Here is a 19,827-nt window from a genome sequence, read left to right on the forward strand (position 1 = left end):
CCTTCCTCTCTGAAATATTGTCACGATTCTGTTTTCCTCCATTGGCCCGTAACACATATCTTAGGTCTCCAATTACATTTCCGTGAATAATAGATGGCTTTGATAGGGTGCAGTATTCTGGTGCTTTTGTTTTTTTTTTTTTTTAAATAGAGTTAATGCAATATTAATTGGCTGTAGATGTTATAAGAATGCACAGCCCCCTTTTCAGGAACAAATCGATGAGATAGGGATATGAGAGTCAGCGAAGGCGAAGGCTTTTCCCAGCGTAGGTCACTTCTTTGTCGAGGGGACCTTCCTAGAGATTTGGGTAAGTGGAGGGTGCTTTGAGTTCCGAGGCCCTGGCTGCGTAGGCTCCGCAACCTGCAGAGAAAACAACTGGTGAGGGCGGAGGTACAGAAAGAGAACCGTGTGTGTGAGGAGCAGGGTGTGGGGAAAGCGATTACCGAGAGGCTTTGCTGGCTTTTCAGGGCTAAGGCTTGGCGCGCGCCCGGCCGCGCTGGCGCTGTGGAGGAGTCAAGGTCCTGGCACCCACGGCTGGGGCTTAGCACCACTTTGCACGTCGCGGGCCTTGGGTTGCATGCCAGCCCCAAGTTCCCTCCTCCAGATCCGGGTGCACCTCGGTGAGAAGCTGGTGGAGAGGGCGTGAGGGCCAGAGTCCGTAGGAGTGGGGGTGGGGGTGGGGGGTGGGAGGGGCAGAGCCTCCCCCCGCGCCGGCCTCGCCGGCCCTGGCCCCGCGTGGCCCCCAGAGCCCGGGGAGCAGGCTGCTTGCCAGGCGCGCAGCCGGGAACCCGCGAGAAAGAGGCCCGGGCGCCTCGCCCCCTCGCATTTTACTAATCACGTCTATTTAAATTCTAGCGCGGTCCGCCGCGCTCTCACCGGGAAAGCTCTGGAGAACTGGACCCATCAATTATTCTGAAAAAATCCCAGACTACGTGAGGCTTCCAGCCTGCGGGAGGGAGGCGGCGGGAGGAGGTGGAGAACCTCGCCCCGACTCTTCCACGCTTCTCTCCGCCCTTCCCCGCGCCGACGCCTCGGCGTGCGCTTAACTTCAGGGCTCTGGGGCCCAAAGGAGCTGCTGCACCTTCGGATTTGCGCTTCTGTGGACCGGGCGGGGAGGTGCCGGGCATAGTCTGGGACCTGGCCTAGCCTTCCCCTCGCCCCGCGGGGAGAGTTGGGGTCCTGGGCAGCCGGATCACAGAGACCACCGTTTCCGGCCTGCTCCCCCCTTTGCGTCGCCGCTGCCACCCTCACTTTGGGCCGCGTCCTAAAGCGGGCAGGCTGGTTGGGGGGTGCTGGGCGCCGAGCAGTCACCGCTCTGCCTTTACTCGGTAGACCTGTGAGGATGGGACCTTAGGGACATTCTAGTTTAGAAGGCTTTTAGGAACCTCGATTTGAAGTCCTCTAGCACTCCCCCACCCCCTACTCAGGCTTCTGGATGCCCCGAGGCGGAGCAGCAAGCCGGGCGCGCAGCTGGACGCGCGAGGAGAACGCGTTCGCTCTCAAGTCGGGAGGCGGGAGCCGGGCTGGTAATTACTGCCCCCCCAGCCTCGCCCGCCCCACCTCCGCACCGGGTCTGCAGCCATCACTCCAGCTGTCACTCGGCGGAAAGCGAGCGCCCTCCCCCCTTCCCCGACTTTGCTCCAGCTAACAGAAGCCGGAGAGTGTCCGGGGTCGGGGTTCCCAAATGTGTGTTATAATTTTTCATAGATACAATACTTCCTCCTTCCTCTGGCCCCTAACCTCCCCATTTTCTGGACCCTGGGAGCATAGTCAAAGTCTCATTTGCGTATATTGGTGAGTGTTTTTTGTTTTGTTTTTGTTTTCTTTGATGGGGTGGAGAGGTTCTCTTGTAGCTCCTGGGTTTCCCTGTATAGTATGAGGCGACAAGGAAATGAGAAGTCTGTATCAAATGTTTTTGAAAGAAGCCAACTGGCTTCTGGAATTCTAAGATGCCATCAGAGTCATCCTGTTAAATCAATGCGGTTTGATTAAAAAAAAAAAAACAGAAACAAAAAACAAGTTACTGATGGGCGTGAGAGTGATTGAAAGGCTTAAATCAACACCCTCTGTGTGAATGACTCAGGCAGTGTTGTTATTCTCAGAAGGCCTGGGGGACTCTGAATTGGTGAGCTCACTGGAAGATAGATGGTTAATAAATGTAGGGCCAGATACTCCTACTTTCCCAAAGGGACACCAGGCTTTTGCTAAATGGCAGTCTGTATTCTCTGTGCAATTTGGTTAAATGGTGGCGAAGGCTCCCTGATTTCCAGAGACAGACTAGGTCTGGTTTAGGGAATTATTGGCCTGGTGTGTGAGGTGATGGAAGTGTGTACATGGTGGGAAGCTTGAGATAATTCTTTGGAAAAAGCGGTCACTTCATTCTCCAAATTCAACAGCAGCGGTCCAGGGTCCAGATATAGAAGTGGAAGTTTTCCTGGGGAATTCCCCTGAGCTCTGCCCAGAATAGCCATCCCTGCCCCAATCCTGGTCTCTCAATTTCCTTGTTTTAAATCCATGGACTTCTATTCATTAACCTGGAAGTGGGGAAGGTGGGTGGGAGGTATCTCTTCTTTGGTGTAGCCGATCCTCTGAGGCCTAGAGGGCCCTGTCGCGCAGCAAAGCCAGGGTGCATACCTCTGCCCAGAGTACATCCTAGCCTCCGCAGGCTTGGCCTAAAGCTATAGACCCCAAGAGAGGTAGAGATCCTCCACTTCAACTCTGTCATTTTCTGGAAACTTGTCATCCAGGTAACACTAACAGATAGATGGATATTCATAAACTGACACAGGGGGTACATACAGGGCCGTTCCCTGGGTGCCAGCACACCTGGATGAAACTTTTCAAACTCACTCAAAATCTCTCCCTCTTATTCTAGCCCAAGCAAATGGTTGGACTGGAAGGTGCTTGAGACTCACCTCCCTTCGTGTTTTTTTTAAGTGCACCTAACTGGCTTTGACCTTCTGTTTGTCACAGGTGTCCTTCCTGCCAGTCCTGCCTTTACACAGAGCCCAGACTTGGTGTTTTTTGGCTGTAGCACCTTTGGCTTCAAAGGTAGAGTCCGTGACTGCCAGGAAGGACATGGGGTAAGGCCTGCCTACAGCTGGGTCCAGTAGTGCGAGGGGCCAGAATTAGATGGAGTGTTCCATTTGGAATCAGGATTTAGTGCTTCAGGCCCTGGGCTCTCCTGAACTTTGTGGTAGCTTCCAGAGAGGGCAACCAGGCTCCCTGGTTTGAAGGGTTTGAAGTCCCATTTTGGTACCAACTTGGAGGTTCTAACTAACAATGTGAGATCTGGCTAACTTTCCTTTTTGGTACCTGGAGTGACCACTTCTTTGCCTGGGACCAGAAAAAAAGCCACCACTTTCTCCTCCCTCTCCAGAGTCTTTGGTCATTGAGGTGGAGGATGAGTGGAGGAGGAGAACCCAGTCCCTGGCTGCTGAACTAGGAGTTCTGATTCCTTTCAAGAGAGAAGTTGTTTTGGAAGGCGATTGCGGTCAGATCCTTAAGTTACGTCTCTAACTTCGTGAACCGGTCCTAAATGTGTTAAGTAAGAATCAGCTGGCAACTTGCACTTTCTTTCATCAACTTTTCACTTTGCAGTCCTGAGAGCTTTTAATTACAGTATTGTCAGAGGGGCCCATTCTTCTATTTCCTAAATCATTTCATTGATTTTTTTCCCCCCTTTCATGCTGCCTTCCTTTTCAGCAAGACTTATTTTTTCTTCCCTGGGATTCACTCAGAGTTTGAGAGGTGAACAAGAAAAAAGAGGGGGTGTGAAAGGAGATTGGTGGTTAATAGGAGAGTAATCTCTACCTTTCCCCAGGGAGAGGGAGAAATGCAAAGAATGACCACATCTGCCCTCTCCCCAGTGGAGAGAGTGGAGACACACAAAAGAGAAAGGAAAGCTGTAATAAAATAGAAAGGGCACAGCGTGGGGGAACCAAATCAGTCCCATTTCATCAAGTATTCTTAATTAGATCCATGAGAACCCCAAGTACCCAGATACTTGGTAATTAGTCTTGGTTACATGCATTTGTTCACTAGAAATAAATTCGCAAAATTTCCTGAAGGTGACTCGAACTATATACTCTGGGCAGGAGGAGAAAAAGTGGAAGGATAAGCAAATCTCACTCTCTGAGCTGAAATGTGGCAAACGCAGCTTCCCATAATGAAAAGCTCAGCTACTATTCCTTCTAAAACCGGGTGAAACCAGAATTCTTCGCTTTTGTCACTAATTTTGTTATTTACGTAACTCTAAGCTTTATTTTTTCAAAAGTAGAGTTTTTATCATCCGGTTTTGGCATCAGCACGGAGCATAAACCAGCTGTTGGAAAACAGGGAGGAGCGGGATCTTGCTGTCAGACAAAACGAGAGGTGAGGCTGCTCTTTCCACTTACTCCCATTACTTCAGAATCCTACACTAGTGGGTAGAAGAAATGTCTAGATGTTTCCTGAATGTCCCTTTAGCAGCAGAAGTATGTGTGATTGGGGAAGAGGGTTGGAGGGAGGAGTAGATAGAATTAATGGAAGATGGGAATAATCGTATTTATTGAACCCCAATTTAAAACTACTTCATAACTCAGTAATGATGGTAAGAAGCATCCCTACTCTCCACCATTTAACTCCTGGCCATTAGGTATCAGTTACTCCCAGATAAAATGATTTAATCAGTCAAGGAGAAATCTCTTTAATGCTCAATCCCTCACCCTTCCATTTTTCCCCTCCCCTTGCCCTCTTCTCATTACTCTCATCTTTCAAATGGCTTAGATGAAGAAATCTTAGAAGCTACTGTCACTAGTAGAAACAGCTCTCTTATCGAGGCAGGATTTCTATATGAACTCTAACACAGCTCATGAGTAGCTTATAAAAATGACCCCCCAAATCCGTATTTATCTTGCATGTGTAAGGCAGAGAAAACTGTCCTGAGATGCAGCAATGCTTGCTTTTCCTGCAGCAGAAAGACAGAGTTTTTATTTGTATTTTATAATAAGCCATTGACAAGCTAGAGTTGTCTGTTTTTCAGGTTTGCAAACTCACTCTTAAACAAATTCTTTCCACTTGTTTAGGAAAGGATGCTCTCCCTGAAACTGCAGCTGGAAGCAGCTCTAAGCAACCCCAGAGTTACAGAGGGCATTTGCCCCAACTGATGCCTAGTAGACGTGATAAAGCAGAAGGTGGACACAGGTAACACCATTTTAGAGTAACTCTTCTTCCAGCCTTCCCATTTAATTGTCAGGGCAGGAACAGGTCATATGGAAATCAATTTTAAGAATCAATCCCCAAACCCTTTCACTTACTTAACACTTATAATGTGGGAAGCACAGGAGGGAAGGGAAAAAAAAAAAAAAAAAAAAAGCAGAGCCACAAATATCTCCTCCACTTTAAATTGAGTAGGTATTAGAGTTCCTCCAAACTAACCTCTCAGAACTGCTTCTGTTCTTGAATTCTTTTTCACTTTTTCTTCCCACCACACTCCTACCTACCAACCATCATCTTTCTCTGTCCCCTCCTCTTCCTCACTTTCCTTTTCCCATTCCCTCCCCACTTCCCAGCACTTTCTTGTAGAACCTGAACTGTGTGCAAAGCTAGAAATGAGATGTCATATGATTTCACAGTAAGAGGTTTCTAAAACTGTGATCAGTAGAGCCTAGATTCCCAGGAAAGTTGTCTGTGTCGTTGCAGGTACTATGGGGGTATGTGGTTTGGGAGCATATAATGCAGCCCTGAATCTTACTGAAGGAAAGACCTGTGTCTATTCTGGGTGTCTTGGTGGGTGTGAGGTACAGGTCCAAGGGAGTTGAGTCTAGATTCTCTTTTGTGGACCTCTTTAACCATGCAAAGGAGATGCCAAGGACATTTTTACTCTCTTGGTTGAAGAAGTACACAGGACTCTAGAAGATATCATATTTACTACCTAAACACACTGACTTTTAGATGGAAATGCCATCAGTTGTCTCTGCCCAGTTCTGTTGCAGAACTATTAATCATATCCACAAGGATTGCCAAAATGGCAAGGCTCTCTTCGCTTTTCAGTTTATACAGAACAGAATCATTTACATAAAGTCCTTAAGGCAAATAACTGTTGGGGCTCTAATTTATATCTGATCGAAAATTAGCCGTCATTATGCGCTCCATTAGCAGCATCTTTAATGTGCTTCTAAGCACCATTTGTCAAGCGGCTTGTTAATATCCTTCAAGTCTTTAAAGTTGAGAGCTCATTAAAGAGTGCGCTCTGTTATTGATGTAATTTAGATGAGTTTGGAAGAGCAACTACACCATGCCTCGAATGGGCAACCTCCAGAAGCCAGGGCAAGGGGCCATTTGGTGACCAAGTTCACTATGAAGGATTTCCCAGAAGCCTTCATGGTTCTCTGACAGCAGGTCTCTTGGACCCAAAGAGGTGTTTTTGAAGGCCCACTCCCTGACCTGGGCATAAGTCATCCATTTCTTTGGGAAGGCCTATGTTTGTCTTCTGTGTTTTCTTTTTTTTTCCTCATCAATTCAAATTCACTGTGGCTCCCTGAACCTTATGAGAGGGAGCGGGGAGCATAGAAAAATAGGCCCTGATGTAAGGTCCTTGATGAGAGAATTGGCCAGTTTTCTTTTACTTTCTTCATACCCCCATCTCATATTTAGTGCTACTCATTTACTTCCTGGGGCCTTCCCTTTATTCCACAGAGTGGAGGAAGTAAATATCCATTGAGAAAACCATAGGCTGAAAGACAGAGATACTGCCCTTGAACCTATTTTGACTGAGGTACAGTAAACCCGCTTAATTATGTACATATTATTACATTATCTATCAACCACCCCATCAGAAGAGCATAAAGGCCAATAAATTACCTCAGTTATTTATCTAAAAATCCATATATTTTGTCATTTTCTTTCTGGAGGAGATTATGTTAGTGTAACACAATAAAGAAAACCATTAGCACAGCCAGAAAATTGCAACTGAGTGCAACAATAATTTCACTAGCAGGAATAAATAACAGTTTAGAAAGCTGCATTTTGTCCTGGATTTTCTGGTAGGTTGTATCAGCTTTCCTTTGATTCAAGTCCTGAGTGGATCTGTGAATCCTGCTATCAGGAGTTTAGTAAGATTTTGTACACCTTCCTTCCCCTCTATTAAATCTTATATTAAAAGAAAAACATTCAAACCATCGTGATTTTTGGACCCCACTTCTATCTCTACTCTAAATTCACTTCCCCTCCTGAGGCCTTCTGGGGACTCAGAGATTAATGTAAGATAATGAAAGACATTAGGCATTTTATTCTCTCCTTTAAATTTCCAAGATTCTTTCAGCCTTAGAAGCTTGTGTGGAGATGGCTCTACTTTTTTTTTCAGATGGAGTAAAAATAAAACCAGGAGTTTAGGAACTGGATGGGGGTGGGGTTGGTCCAAATACCTCCATGTCTTCTTTAAACCCTTCTCTCCCCTTTATCTCCCTCTTAGAGAATAATCTCATTTTCATCATTTGTTGAACAGCTTATTCTTGCCGTCCACACCTTGAAAGAGTTTATTACTCACACATGGAGAAAGAGAAGGGAGAAAGAAAGATATAATAAGATCAATCTAAGGACATATTGAGGTCATATAACAGCACAAATATTCTCAAGTGCTCTGTATAATGTGCAGTGGGGATTTTGGGCAGTTTTATTGTGTGGTAGGATCCTCATCTCCGTTGTTTTTTACAGGATTCCTCCAGGCTAAAGTAATAAAGCGAGTAATTAGAATGCTAAAGACAGATGTAAATAACAGGAATGAGACAGCGGTGACAGATGAGCGGCTGGGTCAGGAAAGAGCCCAGTTGGTGGAAATGACACGGCCCCCGCCCCCCCCCCCCCGCGGCCTCGGGCGCCCCCCCACCCCCGGCCTCTCCCCTCCCCCCCCCGCGGCCTCGGGCGGCCCCTCCCCGCCCCCCACGGCCGCCGTGGCCGACCGGACGCCGTGGCTGGGTCCTCGCACGCCGCGCGGGGGGCCCGGGCCTGGACAGCTCCAGGCCCCACCGCTGACCGGCCGCCAGGGGCGCGCCAGGGCCTCCCCCCTGCACCCCGCCCCGCCCCGGGCCCCGCAGCGCCCCGCCCGCGCCCCGGCCACGGCAGCAGCCACGCCACGGCCCGTCCTCGCAGCAGCTGCGCGGCCTTGGGGCCCCGGGGCGGAGGGGCGCGGAGGGGCGCGGAGGCGCGCGGAGGGGCGCGGTGGGGGGCGGAGGGGCGCGGAGGGGCGCGGAGGGGGGCGGAGGGGCCCGGAGGGGCGCGGAGGAGCCTTCGCCGCCGCGCGGCCCCGCAGCCCGGACTCGGGCGCCCGTCGGAGCCCAGCGAGGCGGCTCTCGGCGAAGCCCCTTCCCAGGCCCGACGCCCCGACGCGCCTCGCCCCCCTCCGCTCAGCTCGGAGACTGAGCGGCCGCTGTCACTTCGTCCTACGGAACTTTAAAAGGGTAAAGGCTCTTAATCACTGTCTTTGACGTTAGAGAAAGAAGAATCAGGCCTGAATCAAATCTCTTAACAGGCCCTTTAGTGATGAAGACCCCACAGACCAGTCTCATGATCTGGTTGCCAGAGAGCACCTCGTACTCCTGCTTGTAGGAGCCACAGCCCTAAAACTGGAGCCTGTCCAGGGGTGAGGGTTCCTTTCAGGGACAAGGCCAACAGTTCTAGCACCGCTGCTGCCTAACGGAATGGATGCACAGAAGTCCATGTTAGCTTTAGAGGACCGAATGCCTTCTTTTCGGCATCAGTACTCTTCAGATTACAACACACGTGCATCAAACAAATGAAAAACCCCAGAGTGAGCCAGATTAGGATAGGAGACAACTCTAATCTCTCCAGTAATGTTGGTACTGGGGCAGGTGAGCTGGTACCGGGATACTTCTGGCAGGTGCTTGTGAAACACGGGGGATGGGTATGTCAGACGAAGAATTCCTCTAGTACTTCCTGGATTATTAACATCCGTTAATGCCCACCAGTGGAGGAAGAGAACCATTCTTTCAGATTTTTAAAAGAGGCTTGTAAACCAATGGGGTAAAATGGGAAATACATATTTATTAATTTTGGTTTTAATTTTTTTAAAAAAATGTGTTTGAATTCAATTTGCCAACACATAGTATAACACCTAGTGCTCATCACATCACATGCCTATCTTCTCTGCCCCCGGCCCCGCCTCCCCCCGCCCCCCCCCATTCACTTCCCCTTCTGCAACTCTTTTGTTTATTTCCTAGAGTTAGGAATCTTTCAGGGTTTGTGTTCCTCTCTAATATTTCCCCACTCAGTTTCCCCCTTTCTCGTATGGTCCCTTCTACTATTTCTTATATTCCACATATGAGTGAAATCATATGATAATTGTCTTTCTTTGGTTGACTTATTTCACTCAGCATAATACCCCCCAGTTCCATCCACATCAATGTAAATGGTGGGTATTTGTCCTTTCTAAGGGCTGAGTAATATTCCATTGTATACATAGACCACATCTACTTTATCCCTTCATCTGTTGAAGGACATCTCAACTCCTTCCAGTTTGGCTATTGTGGACATTGCTGCTGTAAACATTGGGGCGCAGGTGTCCCAGTGTTTCACTACATCAGTATCTTTGGGATAAATCCCCCCAGCAGTGCAATTGCTGGGTCAGCGCAGATCTATTTTTAACTCTTTGAGGAACCTCCACACAGTTTTCCAGAGTGGCTGCACCAGTTCACATTCCCACCAGCAGTGCAAGAGGGTTCCCCTTTCTCCACATCCTCTCCAACATTTGTGGTTTCCTGCCTTGTTAATTTTCCCCATTCTCACTGGTGTGAGGTGGTATCTCATTGTGGTTTTGATTTGTATTTCCCTGATGGCAAGTGATGCGGAGCATTTTCTCATGTGCATGTTGGCCATGTGTAGATCTTCTTTGGAGAAATGTCTGTTCATACATTCTGCCCATTTCTTGACAGGATTGTTTGGTTTTTGGGTGTTGAGTTCTTTATAGATCTTGGATACTAGCCCTTTATCTGATATGTTATTTGCAAATATTTTCTCCCATTCTGTAGGTTGCTTTTTAGTTTTGTTGACTGTTTCATTTGCTGTGCTGAAGCTTTTTATCTGATGAAGTCCCAATAGTTTATTATTGCTTTTATTTCCCTTGCCTTTATAGACTTGTCTTACAAGAAGTTGCTGTGGCCGAGGTCAAAAAGGTTGCTGCTTGTGTTCTCCTCTAGGATTTTGATGAATTCCTGTCTCACATTTAGATCTTTCATCCATTTTAAGTTTATCTTTGTTTATGGTGTAAAAGGATGGTCCAGTTTAATCTTCTGCATGTGGCTGCCCAGTTTTCCCAACACATTTATTGAAGATGGTTTTAATTTTCAATTATTATTTTGGTTTAAGTTAACATTTTATTTTTAAACAACTATCACATCCTTAAAAAAAAAAAAAAAAACATGAGGGAATGACCGTGGGGCATTTATAAAGCTGGTGATGATGAGCACTATTCCTCTTAGGCTCTTAGGTCAGACCTATAGGTCAGATTTTTTTGAGGCTTTTGTTAAGTCTATACTTAATAAAAGTTAAGTGTTTCAGGTAGGCCTGGCTAAAGAATGAGATGTCTTTCCTAGATGAAATTTTTACCAGCATTGGTGGGTATTGATGAGGGGTCACCATAGAATTCGTGGAAAATTGGCAGGTTCCTCTGGATGATATGTATGTTTCAATCTCTAGTAACTGGAGGTCTGATCAGTTATAAAAAGACCAATCTTGGTAAACCAAATTGGGCCTAAAACTACTGCCTCTGAAGAAACATACTGGGTTAATGGATAAATTCCCTCTGTTTAGCCTCAGGACTTAAAATGTGAGTCTGCCCTAGAATTTTGATCTAGTAGTATTTCTGATAGCAGTCTTCACTTACTCATGTGAGGAAAGCCTTACATGTGGACTAAGAGTCAGGCTGGTGCAGCCAGTGGTGGTAAAGGAGAGTGGTGAGGATAATGCCTCAGCAAAGGTTATATTGTAATTGTAAATATGTGCTATAGCCACCTGCTGGACATGGATTCCTCATTGCTAAGGTAGCTATGTGACTGGAAATCACATAGAAGCAGGAGGAGTGCTGGGAAGGAATTAGAGGTCATGTCAGCTTGGGCCACTAATGTAAGGGATGAGAATCACTTCTTGGTTTCCTTTTATCTGTGTGAAGGACCTTTACTGTGTGCAGAACTGTCTTCTGAAATTTCAGAATGTTAGCTTGAAATTTCAAATGTTAGCTTGTAACTCCTTAGTGGGTAATGAACTCAATTTAGTGGGTTGTGACTAGCATAAAAAAAAAATTTTAAAGATTGAAAAACAATAGAAACAGATCACATATTGTGCGAGCAAGTTTTGTTTCATGACACTTTCGTTTTAGTTTTTATTTATGTCTGTATGCTTATATTGGACTATGGTATTGGACCAATGTATTTCTTATGGTGTGTTTTATCTAAAACATTTGAAAACCACTGTTGTAGGGCCTACACTGTGTCCTCCTATCTTACCTGGTTAGACCAGTCCTTAGCGATTTAGAGTTCTTTTTCTCGTTGTCATTTATTTGTGCTGTTTACTTGATGCTTCTCTAATACTTTTTGGTATCATTAATTTCTCATGTGCACATTCTTTTCTGCCTAATTGATTTTAAACTTTTTCAAAGACATATATGTTAGGCTTTTTTTGTATACTTCATGATTTCTAATGTGGTGCTGAACACATGAAACCCAATCGATGGCTGATTATGTGCCTAGCAAAAGCAAGCCAGATATTAGCTCACATGCCACCTTTTCAGGAATGCTTGCTTGCTTTCTTCTTTCTTTCTTTCTTTCTTTCTTTCTTCTTTCTTTCTTTCTTTCTTTCTTTCTTTCTTCTTTCAAACAAGAAGTTTATTTAAACAACAAGATGCTTGACTTAAGGGAAAACTCTCTAGGAATTGTTTCTTTTAGAGTAATTTTTTTTTTCTTTTAGAGTAATTTAAGGGATCCATTTCTTAACCTGTTCCTGGCCTCTACTCCAGTCCCGGTGGTGTCCCCCTATTACTGGTTCCCAGAGCACTATGTAGTGCCTTCCTAGCACTTATTGGAGTTTGAATATAAATATTTGTGACAAGGTGATTTGTGTCCTCCACTAGAGTGTGAGCTTCATTGAAGTGAGCCTCATCTGTTGATCTTACGTGTACATAGCACAGTATTTGGCACATGGTGGACTCTTAATGTTTGTTGATGATTGATTGACTGACTGGCTAAATGACTTAAAGAATGACCAGCAGTTCTGGCAGAGGCAGCAGGCCCTTCCTTGCTATCAGAAAGACATTTTGCTAATGAACAGGAGATGAGAAGGGAAGAGTATGATCTGATGATTTAAAGAAGATAAACTTTTGCATGGTGGTGTCTCTCTCTTTTTTTTTTTTAAGATTTATCCATTTATTGAGAGAGAGAGAGAGAGAATGTGTGGGGGCAGAGGAGGGACAGAGAGAGAGGGAGAAGCAGTTTCCCTGCTGAGCGGGGAGCCCGACCCCGAGTTCATGACCTGAGCTGAAGGCAGACACTTAACAGACTGAGCCACCCAGGTGCCCATCATTATTTTTTTCCTAATTATGTTAGCAGCACACTATTTTGGATTGCTTTTACCTGGCTATAGACTTGGGTTCATGTAAGAAACAGCTATGCGAATGACATCTCTGCCATCTCTGAATAACTGATATGGAGAAAATGGATTCTGTTGGGAAGGTTCAGTTTGTGATCTACATAAGAAACCTCTCTTAGAATTTGTAAGGTATTTCTCCTTTTCATAAACCAGTAGTCTTCTTTTTATTAGATAAATGAGAACTCTACCCTTGTGATTTCCCTCTTTGCCCTGGCTGTTGGTGCAGGTTTAAGACTTGGGTTAAAACACACTAGGATTTCACTCATATGTGGAATTGAAGAAACAGAACAAATGATCACCAGGAAAAAAAAAAAAAAGAATAGCAAGCCAAGAAACAGACTCTTAACTACAGAGAACACACTGATGCTTACCAAAGAGGGGAGGTGGGTGGGGAGGATAGGTTAAATAGGTGATGGGGGTTAAGGAGGGCACTTGTGGTGATTAGCACCAGATGCTATTTAGAAGTGTGGAATCACTATACTGTACACCTGAAACTATTATTACACTGTATGTTAACTATAATTTAAGTAAAAACTAAAGAAAAAAATCTTTAAAAATACAATTGATTTTTTTCTATATATAGAATATTTATCTTGTTCTCTAGGTGTTAATGACTTGTGTTTTGTTGTTATTTATTTGATTATGTGCTTTCTGGCTTTATTATACCTATGTCAGCATACATAGAAAAAATGGCATACATTGGCTTTGATCTGGGTGGAAATTCTTTTTTTTTTAAAGATTTTATTTATTTATTCATGAGAGTCACAAAGAGAGAGGCAGAGACACAGGCAGAGGGAGAAGCAGGCTCCCTGTGGGGAGCCTCATGTGGGATTCTATCACAGGACTCCTGGATCATGACCTGAGCCAAAGGCAGATGCTCAACCAGAGTTACCTTGGTGTCCCAATCTGGGTGGAAATTCTAAAAAAATTTACATTGTAATATTTTTTAGCTATGTGATCTTAGGAAAGTAACCTCACTGTGTCTTACTATTCTCATCTGTAAAATGAGATCGATACTACTTTCCTCATGGTTTTAATTATTATCTGAGTTGCCAGTACAGTGTTTAGCACATTTTAGGTGCAAAAAATACTAGTTCTCTTTCTTTCCTTTTTTGGTGTGTAACTTTAAATCCATTTTGGAAAGAGGTAAGTAAGATCCATGGCAATAAAAGGGTTTGGTGTGTGTATGTTGAAGTTAATTTTCTGTTTTTTTTTTTTTTTTTTTTAACTTAGGAAAATAATCTTGTTTTTCTCAATTACTTTATCTATGAAATTCAGAAAATAAAAACCTTTATCATATCAGAGAATTATATCAATGTATAGATTATTTGTAGATGCCCATGTATGTGTCAAGGATAATCCTGAAAAGACTAGAAAGAGATAACTTGATGTGCTGAGAATGTCATTTCTAGTTTAAATTATCAGGTTTTTAAATTAATTACATGTTCTTTTTTTAGTCATATTTTATATACAAGCTTATCTTATGTTTCTTGAGGAAATTGAAGATATAATAATTCACATTCTCTTCTATCCTGAGTGTTGGTAGTATGTCTATGAAATGTGAAATAGATACTGTTTCAGCTCCGGCGGCCCACACTAAGGTGTAAGAAGTGGCTACAGTCTTATAAGCTTAGATTTAAAGAGCAGCCAAATAGAACTGGTTAGGTAGGCACACAGGCTTCTAGTAGAACCAGGTATCAGAAACAAGCTGGATATGTAGGATCTGGGTGCTCAATCACCTGGGAACGAGAAACCAAAATTTTTTTTTAAAGATTTTATTTATTTATTCATGAGAGACACCCAGAGAGAGGCAGAGACACAGGCAGAGGGAGAAGTAGGCTCCCTGTGGGGAGCCTGATACAGGACTCAATCCTGGGATTCCAGGATCATGACTTGAGCCAAAGGCAGACGCTCAACCACTGAGCCACCCAGGAGCCCCAAGATACCAGTTTTTGATGTTCTGGGGAGGCTGGGGTTCAGCATGTAGAAAATGAAGGGTGTTCAAAATATGATACAATCATAGAACTGAAATGAACAAAATGAATTTTTTCTCTAGTTTCCTTTATACTTTTTGGGCTTTATATAGGAATCTGAGGCTAAGGTGTATTCTGGAGGTAACTACAGTATTAGGGAACTCTGCTGCTGTATTCATGATTTGAATGAGATCTGAGACCTTGTTTTCCCCGTGATATGATGCTTTCTTTTTTTTCTTTTACACCAAGAGTCAAGGAATTACTATATTAATAATTTGTAAATTGAATACTTAAATCATTAGTTTAATAAACTTTTATTGAGTTTCAGGTATTTTGAAAGATACTGAGAAGTAAAGACCTGATTTACCCTTGAAAAACTGACAGACTTTGGGGGAGAAAGGCCCCTGAAGAACATAATGAGTAACTTCTGAGAGCTAGAATGGAGAGTTAAGAACCCAGGGCTATGGTGGTAGAGAAGTTGGAGCGACAACTTATATTTCTTTTTTTTTTTTTAAAGGATTTTATTTTATTTTATTTTTTTGATAATAAATTTATTTTTTATTGGTGTTCAATTTGCCAACATATAGAATAACACCCAGTGCTCATCCCATCAAGTGCCCCCCTCAGTACCTGTCACCCATTCACCCCCATCCCCCGCCCTCCTCCCCTTCCACCACCCCTAGTTCGTTTCCCAGAGTTAGGAGTCTTTATGTTCTGTCTCCCTTTCTGATATTTCCTACCCATTTCTTCTCCCTTCCCTTCTATTCCCTTTCACTATTATTTATATTCCCCAAATGAATGAGAACATATAATGTTTGTCCTTCTCCGATTGACTCACTTCACTGGAGGGTATTATGCTGAGTGAAATGAGTCAATCAGAGAAGGACAACTTATATTTCAACCACTCCTTCTTTCCCCATGCAACGCAGGCCCTGAATTGACACAGGTAGAATGAATAATTTCTTTTCTTTGCAGCCTTTTTTGGCTTATGTAAAACTACGATTATTTGTTAAAATCAAGTGGCGAAATGAGATAACTGTAGTGGAGGTTCAAGGAAGGATTCCGTTTTGTTACTGAACTCCTCATGTTTGCATTTCAGTCAACATACTTTTTGATGTGTTTGAGAATTGTAAGTTTATGCATGTTTACTGTAAACATTTCTTAGCTCAATGAAAACAGTGCTCTATCCATTATCATTTATTGAGAATAGATACTCTTTTGGTTTCCAGAAAGCAGAAATATCAGAACTAGAAGAGGAAAATTTTTCCTCTCCTTATTTTACAAGGATGTTATGCTTTTATTTTTAGAATCAACACATTTTTGAAAAATTAGCAGGTTGCAAACTGGGCAAAATTTCTCTTATGCCCTTTTTGTGGAACCAGAGGATTGTATTTTCTGTACTAATGCTTCAAGGATGTTTTACTTTTATTATTTGCAAAATGTGTCAGTTTAATACTTTGGGAAAATGTCATATTTGGGAGGGAAACAGCCACCCCATGCTTTAATGATTGTGGATGTGAACAGTGATCATTTTGCTAGGTGAGAAGCTCATAGTGGCAATAAAGCTAAGGGAATGATAGCATGCCAGTAAGCCTCAGCTATCTATTTGAAAGTCTTATTTGCTTTTAATATATAATAATCTGGCCACTGTATAATAATCCCGGCCCCACATTTCCCAGCTGGCTTCGGCTGTCTGTTGCCTCGCAGGACTTGGCTAGGAGCCAGGCCACAAGAAAAGGCAGTGTGGAAATCAGGTAAGGAGAATTAGTTAAGCTTTTAATTAACTTACCCTTTCCTGTTGTAGGGATGTGTAGAGACTCCAATCTGTAGTTACACCTCAAGCACCCAAACTAAGCCACATATTGATGTAGGCAATAAAACAGTTTACTAAGCTTTTAGTATGAGAATGCAGTGGGATAGCAAGGCTTTAGAGCTCCTCAGCAGACCCAGGAATTGGCAAGAATTTTCATGGAGATGGAGAGACGTGGGGCACCTCAAGGACCTGGGAGTTCTACCCCAGCCAGTGCTGCCACCCTTCTCAGGGTGGGAGGCATCTGTGTTATGAAAGTAATAAGACGTTTGAACACACTCCACCTATACATCTAGATTCAACTGGACACATTTAATTTACTTATACCTGTGGACCATTTCCCGTGGAGGAGGTCCTTAGTCTGGGCCCATTCTAAACCTTTTAAGTCTCCTAATTCTGATGGATCACAGTTTTGCATCATCATACAATTTGTGGCCACTGTCTCTGAAGTCAACTTCTAAATTTTTAATGATGTGAATGTTTATTGTTAGCACATAAGAAGAAATCCTGAGAGAGAACACTCTAAAGCTGGTTAATGTCGTGTGAAAGCAAACTGTTATCCACTGTAGGACAGGCAGGAAGTGACCCATCGCCCAGCGCAGAATCAAGTGGGAGCTACAGAGCAGAACTGGTCCTTTGAGTCCCAGACCCTTTGATAAATGCAGACCCACCAATGGTGCAGGTGACCAAGGTGGAAGAGTGGAGGCCACGGTTGATGGCTAAGGCAGCTGCTTGGGACTTCTGCTGGGAGTCCTAGGACAGAGCTGAGAAGCACAAGTGTGTGTAACTAAAGAGAATCCGGTCTTCATTTATTGTATGAGGGATTTAGTAGAACATTACTTACGATATAAACATGACAAAAGGTGATTTACCAGGTGTAATTTTGCAAATACAAATGATAGAGTTTAAACTGAGCTCTAGTAATTTGGACTTAAATGCCTGTTCCCACATTATCTAAAGGTAAACGGCTTCCTTCTCTCCTTCCTTCAGGTCTTCTGTCTCTAGTGTCCCTCCTTATACATTCTGTTCCTCTTATTCAATCTCCCAAAAACTCCTTCTTTTTTCCTTAGCATAGATTTTTGCATAAAACTTATTTTACATGACAGTGGTTATTTACATTTTTATCATAGAGCCAAATTTTAATAGCTAAAAATGTTCAGTCAAAATGTTAAATGAGTGATTTTTTTTTAACACTAGCATTTTGATTTTATAGTTGAGCTTAAAGGCTCAGTATGTGTAATAAGCACATTGGTAAAAGAAAGAGTTTTAAATTCATCCTGTGAGAAGGACCCGGGGGAGAGTTAGTAAGCAATAACAAAAGATCTTGGATTTATTTTGCCCTATGTTTTGAAGTATAGTAGCTAAGGCTTTGTAACAAAGACTTCCATAGAATACTAAAATGTTACAGCCAAAATAAGTTTGAGGAACATTTAGTCTAAATTTGCCATATTATAGGGACAAATAGACAAAGTGACTTATCTGAGGTCACAGAGCAAGCGAACAGTATAACTGGTGCTAGATTTTAGGTAGAAGGAACATACATTATGTGCCTTTTCACCAGATGATGACTTTGTAAGACATAAGGGTAACATAAAAGTAAATAACTTATTACAAATATTAGCTACTTACTATATTTGCACCTCCATTAGACTTATTTTCTTTTTTTTTTTCCTTAAAGATTTTATTTATTTATTCATGAGAGACACACAGGGAGAAAGAGAGAGAGAGGCAGAGACATAGGCAGAAGGAGAAGCAGGCTCCAAGCAGCCCCATGTGGGACTCGATCCGAGAACCCTGGAGTCACACCTTGAGCCAAAGGCAGATGCTCAACTGCTGAGCCACCCAGGCGTCCCCAGACTTAGTTTCGAAGCAGTCTTTCATTTTGCTATGAGGCTGAACTCTGAGAATCCATGGCAAGGAACTAGCCTTACTGTCTTTCAGTGTAACTAGGATGGGGCAGCTGTGCCTCTGTCTCTGAAGCTGTCGTTTCCCTGGTGCTCTGTCTCACCCTATTCACCTCTTCACTAGGAGAGAGTTCCTAATGACGTTCCTCATCCTCCTGAGTAGAAACTTAAGTGATGTGAATCACAGTGGGAATAGGTTATGTTGAGGTTGGGCAAGAAGAGGGATATGTGTGGATTAGGAGTAGGGTAGGTGAAGTCGGTATACATGGCCCAGGGCCAATGGATAGGAAGGTTTGAGCTATGGGGTAGGGTTGGGGAGACAGCTGCTGGATCTTGCTTTAATCGTAGAAAGAGTTGCTTCCATTTCATTCTACACAATTTAAATTCATCCTTAAATAGCTGACTTGCTCTGCATGCTGTGTAATGATGTTTTGTCTCTGACTGGAATAGATTTTAGAGGGTTAGGGAAGCAAATCTTCCTCTATCTTATGATTGACTAGCTTATACCTCATTCTGTATGTTCCTTTTCAATTTTTTCACTTACCTGAAGTAGGTAAAGGGCATTGGATCTATAGAGTATGCCATAATATTTTGAAATAAATAACTGATGTTGAGAAATATTTTATAAAATTGGGAAGATGAGAAGTTCAAAGAATACCTATCTTATGTTTAAATCATTTATTAGATCTTGATGTTAACAATTTTTCATCATTAAAATTATGTTTGTAATAGGCAATATGGTAACAATGGAACACTTAAAATATAACAAGATATATGAAGTATAAAAGACAACTCATTCCCTCACTACCCAAAGATTATTAACATTTTGGAGTTTGTTTCTTCTTCTATCTTTTCTATCTACTTATTTTTCAAGAATTGTATATATAGATTTTTATTTTGCTTTTTTCACTGAGTTAAGAATTCTTGTAGCAGACAGGCTCTAGGCAGCAGGCAGTATCCTTTATTATGGCAACATAATGCTGTATTGTGAAGTTATAATTTACCTGCTTGTTTTCCTTTTATTGGGCACATAGAAGACTGATTGTAATATTTGGTATGTAAAGGATGTTACAGTACACTTCTTCATACATGTGACCTCTCAGTCTGGATTATTTTCTTAGCATGGAGAGGAGTCATGAATTTACAATTCTTAGTATATGTGGTCAAATTACTTTCCAAACATTTAGCAGTTGACACTTGGGACATCTGAAGTTGTGTATATCAAATATCCCTTGACTCCTCTTACAGTGAGAGTACCTGCCTTGTTTTGATTTACTTCACCCAATGATGTGATTAGGAGCAGGGGGTCCTGCCAAGCAGCAGCAGCTTCCCAACTCTTAACTGATCTAACTGGGGTACGCGACTCAAGTTATTAGGCCAATCAGACTTCTTTCCTCGAGTTTTTTTGTTTGTTTGTTTCCATATCTTTGCTATTTTATTTTATTTTAAATAAATTAATTTTTTATTGGTGTTCAATTTACCAACATACAGAATAACACCCAGT

The 19,827-nt window shown here is 43.0% G+C and overlaps 1 pseudogene; it reads left to right on the forward strand.

The window, feature by feature from the left end:
- The first annotated feature begins 231 nt into the window (after positions 1-231).
- LOC119869398 overlaps positions 232-19,827 on the forward strand; it is a 37,845-nt pseudogene continuing 18,249 nt past the window's right edge.

Source organism: Canis lupus, chromosome 15 (assembly GCF_011100685.1).
Source record: "Canis lupus familiaris isolate Mischka breed German Shepherd chromosome 15, alternate assembly UU_Cfam_GSD_1.0, whole genome shotgun sequence".
NCBI classification, from domain to species: domain Eukaryota; kingdom Metazoa; phylum Chordata; class Mammalia; order Carnivora; family Canidae; genus Canis; species Canis lupus.